Source organism: Schistocerca americana, chromosome X (assembly GCF_021461395.2).
Source record: "Schistocerca americana isolate TAMUIC-IGC-003095 chromosome X, iqSchAmer2.1, whole genome shotgun sequence".
NCBI lineage: Eukaryota > Metazoa > Arthropoda > Insecta > Orthoptera > Acrididae > Schistocerca > Schistocerca americana.
In genome coordinates, this window is record NC_060130.1 from 587606218 (window position 1) to 587621347 (window position 15130).

Genomic DNA, 15130 nt, shown 5'->3' on the forward strand with positions numbered 1-15130 from the left:
GTCTATTTTTTAACCTTGTTTACGTGCCCCTTATGGCTTTTACTAGTAAACCGTTCATATGACAATTAATATTTAAACTTTCATGAAATTAAGTAGCAACACTACTCACTTTTAACAGATTTCAAAACCCATTTTTAACACTGACTAATTTTAAAATTGGTAACTAGATTCCTCTTCCAGGTTTCACCATCGTTTAAACTGAAGTCCATCTCAATTAACAAAAGAATCTGGATGTTGAAGCACTTTGTATTAACAGATTAGTAATCCACACCACGGACCGTCCGATTACGTATGTGTAGTCTTCTACAACATCTTACATTATTTAATTTGATATATTATTTGGTTTCCTTATATATGCAGCAACTACCACGACACACATCGCAGTTCCAAACTGAAGTGTTTTGTATCCATTACGCACTTCAATGTATAATTATTTCCATCAAGTATGTATTGTGGGACCAACTGAGTAGCAGCACTAAGGAAAGCTGGCAGCGGTCGGGAGAGTAGTGTGCTTATTCTACAGCCCTCCATACCGCATCCAAATGAAGCCATATTGCAGAGAATGATACGACAGCAGGTCGGCATCGTGTAGTCCTCTTCGACTGGTTGCGGAGTTAATTACTTCATACCAAATATATATCACACGGACTATGTTCTGGCAAAACATCAGCTGCATTTCTAGACGAATCTATCTCGGGCCTTTACTTCGTAATCAAACCCCCAGCCATTTCCATTCCTACTGCTACAACAGCACAATACGCTATTTGAGCAACCTCTATCAACATGATTAATTTATTCAAGCTTTCCTTATTCCGGGCTCTTATAAGCACACAGTTAGCTAATTCCTGTCAATGGCAAGCTACCGCAGCGGCAACAGGCCGTCTTTTTCTGCTCTTATTGTAGTCAGGAATAACTTCAAATAGTTCAAATGGCTCTGAGCACTATGGGAATCAACATCTGAGGTCATCAGTCCCCTAGAACTTAGAACTACTTAAACGTAACCAACCTAAGGACACCACACACACATCCATGCCCGAGGCAGGATTCGAACCTGCGACCGTAGCAGTCACGCGGTTCCGGACTGAAGTGCCTAGAACCGCACGGCCACAGCGGCCGGCAGGAATAACTCCACTAACTTAATTGCGCTTATCCATCACGGTTACTGTACAACTCTGTAAATAATATTAAATATCAAGTGATTATAGATATAGATAGCTACCACAAGTCACCACTAACTAGTTTTCGTGCCTCATCTGAAGATGGGCCTGAAAAACCTCGAAAACAGTTAATGGAAGCAAAGAAATCTTATTACATTTACCGGGCGTGAACGTGACGCGTCGGATATCTTATAGGGGTTTGATTGGGCCGTCCTCCTTTGATGTCACAACTACAGGTGAGATGCACCTAGAGAAGCTTGACTTATCTATGGGGAATACTAAAGGATGTCGTTTATCGACAAAAACCATGCACATTGGATGAACTTCGAGAGGGCATCGAACATCCCTGTACAAATATCCAACTGGACACGTTGCAATCTGTAGTTCGAGCAGCAGTTCAGCGGGAAGGCTGTGAATGGATGTTTATGGTGACCACTTTGAACACCTACACTGATTTCAGTAATTTTAACCTACACTTTAATGGAAAATGAGATGTTTCCGTCACGTAATTTCGAAGTTATGAGCAATTAAATAGTGTACACATTTTTAGGCCACCCTGTTCTCCATTAGTGGCATTTCTACGACTAGCTTCTTTAACGGTTTAATATACATAATAAACATGTGACTTTTACGTGAGAATAGCACAATTCCTCAAATGCTGGGCTGCAATCCATTTCCGGTAGCGTTCTGTAAATCCCTCACCTTAGTACCAGGACGCGTTGGTGATTACCTGCAGCCAATCTGTAGCCCAATATGTAGAATTCTCATCGTTAACTATCACTGCACAGCACGTATACATGATGTAAAACGTTAGGGACAGAATTATAGAGAGGTCAAAGGTAATCCAGAAGTCAAGGTATTAGTGTTGGGGGCAGATGCGGGCCTTCCGTTTTGCCGTCTTGGGCAAGGTCTTAGTGAAGGTCGTTTGCCAATGTTTTTCTCCGATCAATTAAGAAGTGTTCAGAGTGAATTTGTGCCACGTGGATGATTATGACGTTTGTTTGTATACTGTAGAGTTGTATCTGTGTTGTTGTGTATAAAGGAGGAGGAAGATGAAATCCAGCGCCGGCACAACCTTGTCCTCTCCACCAAAGGAACCGCCGAGCTTAAGCGTTCTCATCTGTCACGCACATACCAAGAGTGTCACGTAACACTACTCTACGACACACCGGCGCGAAGTCTGGTAATCATGAACTTGGTGCTAGCATCTCTTTTCCATTTGCAGGGCACCACGATTCTGACCAGGTACCTCCGAATCGAACGCCATCGTGTAAAAGGGCGTTGACGGTTTCTGCTACGGAGATGCCTCACATACGACTGCACACTATCATTCAGGTTAGAGCCACCAAATGTCAAAGCAGCAGGCAGTTTGGTTGTTATAAAACTTAAGCAGTTAAGAAACACGAGTCCTACAAGCACTGCCAAGTGAAAACTTAGTACAGCCTGAAAGACGTACCACGAAGAAATTATCCGAATGGAACGGAAATTGGTAGATGTGGTGTACATGTACAGATAAAGGAACAGAAAAAAATCTATGATTTATTCAAGTGAAAGAGCTACACAAACTGAGCAAGTCAATAACGCGTTGGTCCAACTCTGGCCCTTATGCAAGCAGTTATTCGGCGTGGAATTGACAGAGTTGTTGGCTGTCCATCTGAGGGCTATCGTGCCAAATTCTGTTCAACTGGCGCGTTAGATCGCCAAAATCCCAAGTTGATCGGTGGGCCCTGCCCATAATGCTCCACACGTTCTCAATTGAGGAGAGATCCGGCGACCTTGTTGGCCAAGGTAGGATTTGGCAGGTACGAACAGAAACAGTAGCAACTCATGCAGCATGCGAATGGGCATTATCTTGCTGAAATGTAAGCCCAGGATGGCTTTGTGAAGAGCAACAAAACGGGGCATACAATATCGTCGACGTACCGCTGTGCTGTAACGGTGCCGCGGGTAACAATCAAAGGGGCCCTGCTATTAAATGGAATGGCGCCCCACATCATCACTCCTGGTTTTCGGGGCAATGTGGTGGGGGACAGTCAGGCTGGAATGCCACCGCTGTCTAGGGCGTCTCCAGACACGTCTCAATGGTCCTTGTGGTTATTGAAGCACCATCTGCACGTCGAATCGATGATAATGATGAACTCGGGGCTCTGAGTGCCCCTCTGACGATTGCTCGGTCCTCACGTTCTATCGTCTCTTCAGGTCGACCGCTTCCTTCCTGACGCTGTGTTCGGTCATGTATCACCCAGTTCTGCCTATATCGTCGAATAGTGGCATCACTCAGTTCAGAATCCTCTGACGAGGAAGATTATGTTGGATTTAGGGCGTTCAACAGCACGCAGACTCCTCTACTGCCTCTGTAATTCCGACCCTGGGCTAATGAGGATTACACCCAATGCACACCGAATATAACGCAGCATTCGGTCAGTTACCATAATCTAATATTGCCCTTTGGCGATAACCTGGTTCTAATCGGAAATGAGGTGAGTGCATGAGAGCACTGTATTCCCCACTTTCAATGTTATGGGCACCTTTGACACAGAACAATTTACTACCCACCATGCCTGACGACCATTACTCTCCATTTCAACATAAAACGGATGGCCGATAAAACAGTAAAGAATATGTCAATGAAAACGCTAGGCATATGAAACATGTGCCTTGTTCCCTGAGACTCCTCGTGAAGGTGCGAACACTGAACGAGAGAGCGGCTTTGTGCCGAGGACCGCACACAGTGACCCATCTTGGCAGACCACATGTGGCTAGCGAGATGCGGCAACAGGTGGTCGCTGAAATGCTACACGCTCCGTCCACCGCCCTCAGTACATCCCAATCGCACGGCTTCTCCTCTATCGGAAAACTGTTTTTTTTTCTTTTTTTTTTTTGCACTGACAATTGTTTGAAAGCTTTGTCAGGCATATATGTTTATTACTATCTTGCCGTGCTTATCGATGGATTGTGAAAAATGAAGGACGCATTCTACTGAAGTTGAAAGTGGTGAGTTAGCAATTTTCGGGCCATGACCTTGTTGTACATGTTCGGTATATAGGACACCAGCGCTACTAAAACGAAAGTATGCAGTAGGGAGAGTAGTGTGCTAACAAAGATGGAGAACAATCGGACGAGTGCCCTCTGGACGTTTTAGTCAACCACAAAACTGTGATAGTCTACATCAAGAGACGAACTAAGGAGCTCAAGTACCAAGTGCTTTGAGAGGTCCGAAATCTTGCTTGCCCTATTTGGGACAGTATCATCATAATAGACCTAATTTTAAAAATTCGTTATAAGCATAATAAAAATGGGTTCAGGGTCATCGAAATGTCATTTATAACGACGAATGCATACAAATGCGTCACAAGCCTGGTTCAGTTTTTCCTTCGTCATAGCAGTAAGAGCACTAGTAGACAGACACAAATAGAACGCGAACGCGCAGCAGATTTATTTCCTACAACGTAGATGTAAGGCAGGCTAGAGGTGACCAGTCACGCACTAAATCGCCAGAGGTACAAAAAGTGACAGCAAACTGAGTGAAGTGGCAATCGAGAGTTGGCACAAAGGCCAGCCGGTTCTTGACCTGGGAACCTGTGGGGTTTCCCTCAACTGCAACAAAGCATAATGGTTAAAAGCACGCACAGTTCGGGTCCATTGGAAAATTTTATACAGCGTTGATTTGTACGCGCAACGCTGTGCCCCAACGAAAAGTTCCACACTGTCATGACAATAATGTGAGAGGGAATAAGACGCGTACAGAGGCATATAAACAGCATTTATTTTCCCCTGGCTCAAGGAATACGACAAGAAATTTCTAATATTGGTACGAAGTACTGTCCGACGCACACAGGACATTATACGCAGGCATCGGTCGCTACCTTTAATTCCGGCGGATGATATAATTATAAAAAGATCTTTGTCCTTGTTCGTTTTATATCAAGGATAACATTTTTGTTAAGGATATTCCACCAACCCTCTTTGTAAATAAAGCTATTCCAAAATTAATACCGCAATTTTTGTTCAGTCAGTTAATAATACAGTCATTAGAAATTAAACATTACTGAGCACCATTATCACCTACAATTAAGCAGTAGTATCAATCTCCTCGTTGCTGTCTCCTGTCCCACGCGAGCTCAAGGTTCTCAGTTGATCAGCAGGCTTCCTCGTTCTAGCCATTATCACCAGTATACATTGTGGTTCGGTGGCTGTCAGCCTATTAATACCATTTACAGTCGGTACCAGGACAATTTCTGTCACTGACCGCTTTTGTCACGTATGAAAAACTTTGGCGTATGTGACGAATATTAAGCTGATCTGTAGTTTGAATTCCACGTTAAAATCTTTGTTTCTTAATGCCCCAGTAACTGGCAGCGTGAGGCGGTTAGGTCGAAAGAAGGCAAGGATATATCAACAATACGTGCTAATTAAGCACTACGGTACTGAAGTCAGCATTTGGTATGACGACCGTTTTACTTGTGGTGGTTGTCCTGTTGCTCCCTCCTTCTTGTACTAATTTTTACAGTTTCCATTTTTATGAATGTGAACGTATGTCGAACTATAGATGAACTCTTGAAATACTTTGAAAAGTACAAGCAATCTCAACATTAATGAATGTAACAGTCATTATATTTTAATTTCACACAATTACTTCAAAATCAAAGAAGACAAAATAGCATCGTCGACTATACAATGCGGCCATGATTCTTCACACGGAACCAAGTGGCAGACAATGCATGAAGCTCTATCTCTAGTTTCTTCCTTTCATGCGCTGCACCCTTTCTTCTCGTACCTAGAGACGATGAGCGTCTCTCACTTTCAGCAACGCTTTATCAACTGATTTCTTCTAACTCCAGTGTTTTTATCTGCAGTTATTATTCTTTACTTAAGTGCTATGCGCAAACAAGCAAAGAAATCTTTCTATGATTCCCTGATTTTAACAATCTACACTTACAGTACTAATCTCTTCAGAAGCTTGAATACCTATCTCATTGTTCTTGTCTTCCTGTCCAAGACCGAGCAGCTCAATTTCTGTTCATGAAGGTCAACTTCTCCTATTGTGTTATTACACAATTACATTGCTTGTTGGGGAACCAAATTAAGTCCGTCTCAGTTTTTTGGGTACACCCACTTCTAAAACAATGAGTCCGCAGAAAGTCGCTTTAGACACTTTATAACCAGTGAGATATGTATTTTGACAATGCAAAAAGGGGTTCAGACATTGTTATAGTTTTACGAATACGAGAGAGACTGTCTGTCAAAACGTTGCAACTGAAAATTCTGGATTATTCGTATATGATTGCTAAAAACTTTATATCTTCGTGGTAATTCTGATTTACAGAATGTGTACTGTAAGACGCACAGGTAAAATTGTATCTTAAACCAATTTAATCCCATAACATCACTGTTTTATATGCAAATACATGACCACCACCACTACCTTCACCATCATCATATTTTGTGCTATATTAGCAGGTTCTTCTTAGTGCTCGTGTACGTGCTGACCTCCATCACATCATCCAGGACATGAAATCTGTTCCTCCTTGCCGCCTCCTTCCTTCTACATACCCTTCTAAGGCAGTTTTTAAACGCGCCACCTTCTTTCTTAATATATGTCCAATCCAGTTTAGTTTCCTTCTTTTTATTATATCCAGTAATTGTCTTTGCTCTCCCACTCTTGTCAGAACCTCCTTATGTTTCACTCGCATCCAAGTTAGTTCCTTTCATCCTCCGCCATGTCATCATTCCCAAAGCTTCCAAGCTTTTTTTTTTTTTTTTTTTTTTCCAGCCGCAGTGTCCACATTTCAGCACCATAGAGGAAGCTCCATACAAAACATTTTATTAGCCTTTTCCTTAAACCTATGTCCATAAATCGGCGGAAAAAATTCTCCGTTTCTTATAAAACGCCTTTTTTGCCAGTGCTAATATGGTTTTAATTTCTGTGCTGCTCTTCCAGTCGATTTGTATCTTGCTTCCGAGGTACTTACAGCTTTCAAATGTTCTAATACTTCTCCATTCAGCATTATGTCTATCTTTCTATTTCTTCCCAGTGTCATTACTTTTGTTTTTTGTATTAAGGCTACATTAACATTTGCTCTACTGACCCTTTATAAACGCAAAAAAATCTTTGGAGTTCTGGCTATCACATCTCTTGGAATGGTTTCCCACGTACTTAGGCGTCTATTCTGCAACAAGGAGGAGGAATAGATAAAAATAAAACTGAGATGGATCTTTGGCGCTTTTGTCGCTTCATGTCCTTGGCTGCATCTGTAACGTGACTACACAATGAGCCAATGAAGAACACTTATGTATATTCACGACTGCATAGGGATGTCAATATCCAAGTCTTCAGCCAACCAACCTATCTCTCTTGTTGACCACCCAAAGAACTGCCTATAACGCGAAATGAAATTTGGGATTACTTTGGCTTGAATATAATGATAGAAAGGAATATGCCTTCGCCGGCCGGAGTGGCCGTGCGGTTCTAGGCGCTGCAGTCTGGAACCGAGCGACCGCTACGGTCGCAGGTTCGAATCCTGCCTCGGGCATGGATGTCTGTGATGTCCTTAAGTTAGTTAGGTTTAATTAGTTCTAAGTTCTAGGCGACTGATGACCTCAGAAGTTAAGTCGCATAGTGCTCAGAGCCATTTTGAATATGCCTTCGTCTTGCATGGTTTAAAATTTCAATTCTGAATTTTCTATTCATAGTAAATTAAGGTACTGATACGATTTCTTACAGCCTTTAATTTTATCGGGTGCTCTGTATTCGCAACAAATGACTCGAATGGCTCTGAGCAATATGGGACTTAACTGCTGTGGTCATCAGTCCCCTAGAACTTAGAACTACTTAAACCTAACTAACCTAAGGACATCACACACACCCATGCCCGAGGCAGGATTCGAACCTGCGACCGTAGCGGCCACGCGGTTCCAGACTGTAGCGCCTAGAACCGCACGGCCACTCCGGTCGGCCTATTCGCAACACTCCTTCACCGTTTACTTTGACATTTGTAAAATTGGTCCAAATTTTGCGTATGTTTTACACTCCAAAAGACACGCCATTTCTCTGCCTTCTTTTACCAACAGAGTACTTTAAAAAAACGTTTAAAAATCGCGATAATAATTAAAGCAAATGATGGGAAGTATTTGTGCACTATTTGCTAAGAATAAAACCATTCCAGTGGTTAATTTTTTGTTTTAGTCCCTGACAAGAGGAACCTCTTTTTAGTGCTACGCGTGGGTTACTAGACAGATTCATAGAGTGCGTGTGCCATTACATATCTATCAACTAACTTCCATACAGTAACATGAATATGTGAAGGTGCGGGAACTATTGCTTTTGTTATAAATAAATATCAGGGAGCATTCGGGCATTGATCCAGCACTCAGGTTTAAAATATTTCCGCGCGCCCACAGGAGTCATTAGCGACCTCAAAATATAATTGCTGTGTGAATAAACTCATAACAATAAATGATACAAAACGCAATTGTCAAAACGTAAGAAAACAAGTTATAGAAGTTCATTTCGCGTCTACAGATGAACACGTACCTTCGATATTTAGTTATGAAATAGCCCACCGAAGCTTTTTATGTTATTCTTTAACATGAGGTAGGGCCTACAGCACAAAATTAGTTCACACTGCATAAATGAACATTTAACATTACAACCACATTAGAATACTATTCTGATACGAATGTCGAACGTGGTATTAACAATCACCCACTATCTCATTTGTATGAATAGCTATTAACACTGCACTCACCAAACTACTTCAGCGGAAGGATTCCGGTGGTTTTGTACTCACCTGAAAAAAAAAAAAAATAATATTAGGAAATTAATTGGTATTAATTTCAATCAGAACTGATCTCTCTCTCTCTCTCTCTCTCTCTCTCTCTCTCTCTCTCTGTGTGTGTGTGTGTGTGTGTGTGTGTGTGTGTGTGTGTGTGTGGGGTTGGGTGGGTGGGTGGGTGGGTGGGTGGGTGGGTGGGTGGGTGATGATGATGATGATGATGATGATGATGATGATGATGATGATGATGCCTAATACCTTTCACATTTACACACAGAAACTGTAGTAATGCTTTCAAGAACCACAAAATTTTGTAAACTTAATTGAGAATTATGAAACATTAGATGCATGTCTAAGACGGGTTTGCGGTGACAGCGACACTGCAGCTCTTGCCTAAACGGCAAACTTTATGCATGCTATTTGGAGGACATCCTGCCCTGCGTCTGGGAGGTTGGTGACCGCCTTTGCGACAACATTGGGTATAGATCTTACACAAAACCACTACAGTGTATACTATATGTTGTAGAATATTTTAAGAAATTGTTAATTTAGCAGCATGTATTTCCAGTACAATAAATTCATGAAAAGCATCAATTAAATATATATTCTTTTTTTTAAATCTAATTTGTAATGGTTAATATAAAATTATGGTTGTAAACTCGACTACGGCCTCCAATTAATGGTGAGTAACGACAAAGATGTTCTATCTTTCGTAAGCAGTAACTGCTGAGTCTTTCCAAGCAAACATCTGACCAAGAAAAATAATCCCGAACAACAATGTTCTTTCGGAAATAAAAATGGTCCTTTCATTTATCACGGCATACACAAAATCACCACGAAAACAGTTCACGGTGTTTCTATTCCAGCATCTACACCAACGGTCGTCCTTCCTTTCATTTTTCTTTGGCGTATTTCACCAAGGGGAGTTTTATATTTCACATCCAACATTTTTCTTTAGCATTCTCTCTTCAGAAAGCTTCCTAGTTTTTTGTTGTTTCACAACGTTTATGGTTTCATGTAATATTTTATCTGTCGAGCCAAGCTAAGGACTTAGCTCAATACGCACCCCCACAAAAAACAGAATCACAAACCTACCAATTTTCACTTTAGTTCGTCAGACATCATGGTTTTGAAAGGTGCTCATAAGAAGTCTCACTGAAACACCAGTGCAAATTATGTAAATTAACTAAGGCTGCGTCTTTCACAATAGAACCTAGAGACTGGATTACATTGCATCATTGTTTAGATGAACACATCTGGCAAACAGATACGGCTTAAGTTGAAGAACTTACCTTTCTGCATGTGGCTTGTTACAGCTAACATATCCTGCTTCCAATATTGAGAGACTGCAAACACAGCTCTTGTCTTCATTGCTGCTTTTCTCCTGTTTAGGATAATTCCTTGACCTCACATACAATATGCAGGGTAGCACCTTAGTCACAACACACACCGGTTAGAAAGCTCGGAAAACATCTTTTGAAGCGGAAGGATTTCCGAAAGCACATGGAAGACTGAAGTGAAGATGCGGAACACTTATTAGGAAAAGCGACACAAACAGCAAAAGTAAGTGCAAAGCAGGTGTCGCTGCGGCGACAAAGCCACGCCTACACAGCACACGCAGTCGCGGCAATGCGACGGCGACGACTGCAGGTTTCTGCCAATCCACCACCGGCCGCTGCTCGACCTGCCCTCTGTGCTTGACCGCGTAACTATTCCCATGGCATGGGCGCGCTCTTTGAATCTGCCGCTCCGCATCGCTTGCTATAACAGCACACCCACGTCCACATGCCACTCGCAACACCTGTTTGTCAACCTATGTCATCAGATGTATGATCTAGTTCCTTTGCAAGCGTGTATAAATATTAAGGTACAACTTTTAAATTATATAAGCACAGAAACGCATGTACACCTGTTGTTTTCCCGTGATATCTATTTCGAGAACAACAACTGATGTAAGCACCCCGCTAGAGCTGCAACCCAAACGCCCAATGTTCCTTTTTGTGAAATGGGGGACATTTCTGCTGCTGATTGGTTTAAAAATCAAAGGTTTCTCAATAAGAATACGTCTATCATTGATTTAGACTTTTGAGCTTGGGTCACGCCAACATTCTCACTCCCGCTGGAGTACTGTTCACTCACTTCGCCTTTAGTGAGAACAAAACCACAAAAAAACGCGATCACCTTTAACAGACAAAAAATTAATCTTACATAAATCAGTATTTCCCCAGTGAAACTCTCAAGCTCTCTATGAAGTCGAGGCTCATAGTCGAAACAACAACCAAAGAATGTCCTAACTCAGCACCGTGAAGGAAAAGGAGTTTGGCGGAGGAAATAAGTGCTTCAGTACTGACAGTGGTCATTACAGAAGTATCAGGTTCCGACAACGTTTGAAAAATCACCTGCGCCCTTGCTAAAATAACCTATTAAATATCCATCTACATTTGTACTCCCCAACTCACTAATTAGCAGAAGTTGAAATGGTTCAAAATGGAAAAACAGAACACCAAAATTAAGATGCCTGGGATCTCTCGACTCTGCTTTAAATCAAATGGACGCCGAGAGCAGACAGTTTTTTTTTATAATTATGCTATTCTGTGACTGAACGACACGAGTGTGGTGTGCCCAGCTCAACAATGTGACGTTCGAATGAACAGTAAGTTCACTAGAGACGAAAGCTTTCCTGTACTGATGAAGTCTTGTATACACAAACTGGTACGTAACACCCCATACAAGGTCAGTACATCATCCAAGTACGACAAGGACTATGTCTGAAAGACGTGTTCCGCCAACATTTCTTATTTACTACAATTCATCTTCTTACACTAAGCAACAAAGAAAGAAATTGTCGGCGAAAGCAAGAAAAACTCTTTCAGTGCTAACCGAAAGAAAACGCAAAATGTGCATAGTAATATCATGTCCAGGAGACAAGAGGTAAACAATTACAAATAGTTACAAAAATGAAGTGTCAGTTGAGTAAACAAATGAGAACCGAAATATTTATATCTGTGAGCATAGGAACTATCAGAAAAGAGAGTACCAGTCACTGAACAGGTGCAACTTGGAGGGGAAGAAAAAATAAAATAAAAATAAGGTTCTCTAACAGCTGTCTGGTTATAACGAATACTCATCTGCATGACTGAAGGCCTGGCAATATATATTTCATCTGGTATATATAACTGTCGGTAAGAGAAAATAAACTTAATAATATTTCATAATATACTGCCAGAAATGCGGCTTGATGTAAATTTGTAAACGAATAACATGCTTCATAGCTTTGAACAGTTACTCGTAGTTGCAGGAGAGTTCACACTTTGCTCATTACGGAGTTCAGCAGAAATGAAAAGTTCTCAGAACATACTGACCATATGGATGAGGGAAACACTGTGACTGTAGGGTACAAAAAGGCAAAAGAATCCGCAAATTGTCATTTCTTTAAAATTGACCGCGCTCTTGTTGCTGGTGCTTTGTGGCTATAGATACCTTTATTGCAGTGACGTTGCCATATTTAATCTGTTCCCCATTTACACATTTGCGTACGCAGTAACCGTTTTCGCTTACAATTTGGAAGTCTGTGTTTTCGCACTGTATGTACATATCGCCACTGAGGGTGAGATAACGGATTTCACAAACGGTATAGTTTTACTGACCACGTAAGTAAATAGGAGAACAGTGTTCGGTCGAAAAGCTGTCACCGCATCTTTTAGGTTCTGCCCGGACCGCGACCTGGATACGTTGCGCTTCTTGCGACGGCTGGCAGAAAGGGCTACGAGACGGAAGAATAGGAGCGCTTGCGTTGGCAGAGAGTAGGAATGTGTGATGAACTGCCTGGAATGCACCGAACCATGGGAGGCAGGGCGGGGTGGCGAGGAGTGTGCTCCCAGCGGGAGCAGCGCTTCCCTGCGCGCTCCGTCGGTCCCTGAGTTTCAGTGTTGCCATTTTCCGCGCCAGCCGGCACGCGTCTGGCACGTCGCTTCTTTCTTTCTTCAGGCGGCTTCAGATACGCAGTCTAAGAACTTGTGGAACAGCGTCACAGATAACGGGAAAGGACGGCCGACGAACGAACCAAAAACTCAACAACGCCTATAGAACGTGTGAATAGTCAGTGGGTACGAATACTTATACTTGCTGCTACTAATGTAAACCGTTTTGTAAGTCACCAATATTCCACAGAAATTATTCATGCTACTCTTTTACTTCGTGAAAGGGTTTTTAAAATAATAGCACCGAGCGTGGTCTTTTGTGTTGGAAATAGTACAGAATTTTCTCACCGAAGACAGATGTATACAACAGTCACCAACACGATTACGAGTTGAAGTAATGGGTCACTCTCAATTCCAAAATTAGGACGGCTCAACGGAGATTCAAATTCCGCTGCTCCCGAATAAGAATCCAGTTTTTTTAGCATTTCACCACCTGGTTCGGCGCAACCGTCCGTTACAAATAATAGTGAACCACCATACGAAGCGTCTAGGAAATCAAGACCTTCGTCAAATGCTATATATATTTCTTTAATTTAGAATTACACGCATAATAAAAAAAAATATGACGCGGTGTTTGCTGAGAAAATTCTGTACTACCTACATATAAACAGCAAGCCACTATACAGTGCGTTTCTGAGGGCACTTCGTGTGAATATTAGGAATTTTCTATCGTATTTTATGGACGAGGGAAACTTGACACTCTATGTTCCTCCGTATGCGCCGTATCTCTCTTATCTTATTCTCATGATCTACACACGAGACATGCGATGGGCGCAGAACGGTCACACGACCACCCTCTAACAACAGTTCTCTAGGTTTAACCAACATGGTTTCGCGAGAGCTATATTACTTTTCTTCTGTAGACTCCTTTCAAGTTCACCAAGCGTCAGTATTACACTACCATATGAGCTATACCGAACTGTTACGATCCTAGCAGGTCGTCATGTAGCCATGCCTACTTGATACGGACTCCAAACACTGGGACAATACTCAAGAATTTGTCACACTAGCGTCTAGCACACGATTCCCATTACAAATGCACTACACTTTTTCAGAAACCTTCCAATACATCTAAGTATAACAGAACACTTCCCTATTACCGATTTTAGGTGATCACCCAATTTCATATCACTTCTTAATACTGATCCTGCATATCCAAAGCTGTGAAGTGCTCCAGACGTCCGCTGTCAATCTTATTATCGCATCCTATCGTGTTCTTTCACGTTGTTAAAGATATTCAATTGCATTTATCCACATTTCATGGCCATAGACGTGGACATGTTTGTATGGGCGCACGACAGCAAGGTCCAAATTTCAAGAGAGCTGTATTTTAATACACCACGGACAAATTTCTAGTCGGCCGAGGTGGCCGAGCAGTTCAGTCTGGAACCGCGCGATCGCTACGGTCGCAGGTTCGAATCCTGTCTCGGGCATGGATGTGTGTGATGTCCTCAGGTTAGTTAGGTTTAAGTAGTTCTAAGTTCTAGGGGACTGATGACATCAGAAGTTAAGCCCCATAGTGCTCAGTGCCATTTGAACTATTTGAACAAATTTCTACCAAGTCTTTCTGCATTTCCTTACGCTCGCCCAACGATGTTACTTTTCTGTAGGTAACAGCATCGCCGTAGAGCTATTTAATACCGCTGGAGAGCCTATCTGATCAATCGTTTACGTATATCAATAACATTAGAGATACTGTTACGCTTCTTTGGCGCACACCACATGTTACTTTCGGTTCTGTTGAACATTCGCCGGTCAGCACAGCGTATTGGGTTCCCAAATATTCGTCCAGCCAATAGCCCATCTGCGAAGATAGTCCGTATGATCGTATGTGTTCTTATTCGAGGATGTGGTACGATGACGAACGCCTTTCGGAGATCTGGGAAGATATAAGCAAACTACATCACTTGCGTGTGACTAAAGCAAGCAGTATTTCTCACACCAATGTTTTATCCTGAATCTGTGTTGATTCTCTGAGAGAATCTTTTTTCTCCAGCAAATTCGTAATTTCTGAGCTGTGTATGTGCTCTAGGATCATGCCACAAACTGTCAGCGAAATTGCTCGTTAATTATGTGCATTCTTTCTATTTCTCATTTTGCAAGAAGAAGTTCTCTGTGCTTTCCTCCAGTCACATGGAACAGCTGAAGGGATTCTTGATACATATGTGAACAAGGAAAGGGGCTAATTCCGCAGCGTATTCAGTGTAATATACACTGA

At 42.0% G+C, this 15130-nt stretch overlaps 1 protein-coding gene across 1 annotated transcript in view; it reads right to left on the bottom strand.

The window, feature by feature from the left end:
- LOC124554950 overlaps positions 1-10555 on the bottom strand; it is a 645803-nt gene extending 635248 nt beyond the window's left edge. Inside the window, exon 1 of the mRNA XM_047128648.1 lies at positions 10225-10555. The gene's annotated coding sequence lies outside the window, so the exon portion shown is untranslated. The remainder of the gene's footprint in view (positions 1-10224) is intronic.
- Between the last annotated feature and the right edge of the window lie 4575 nt (positions 10556-15130).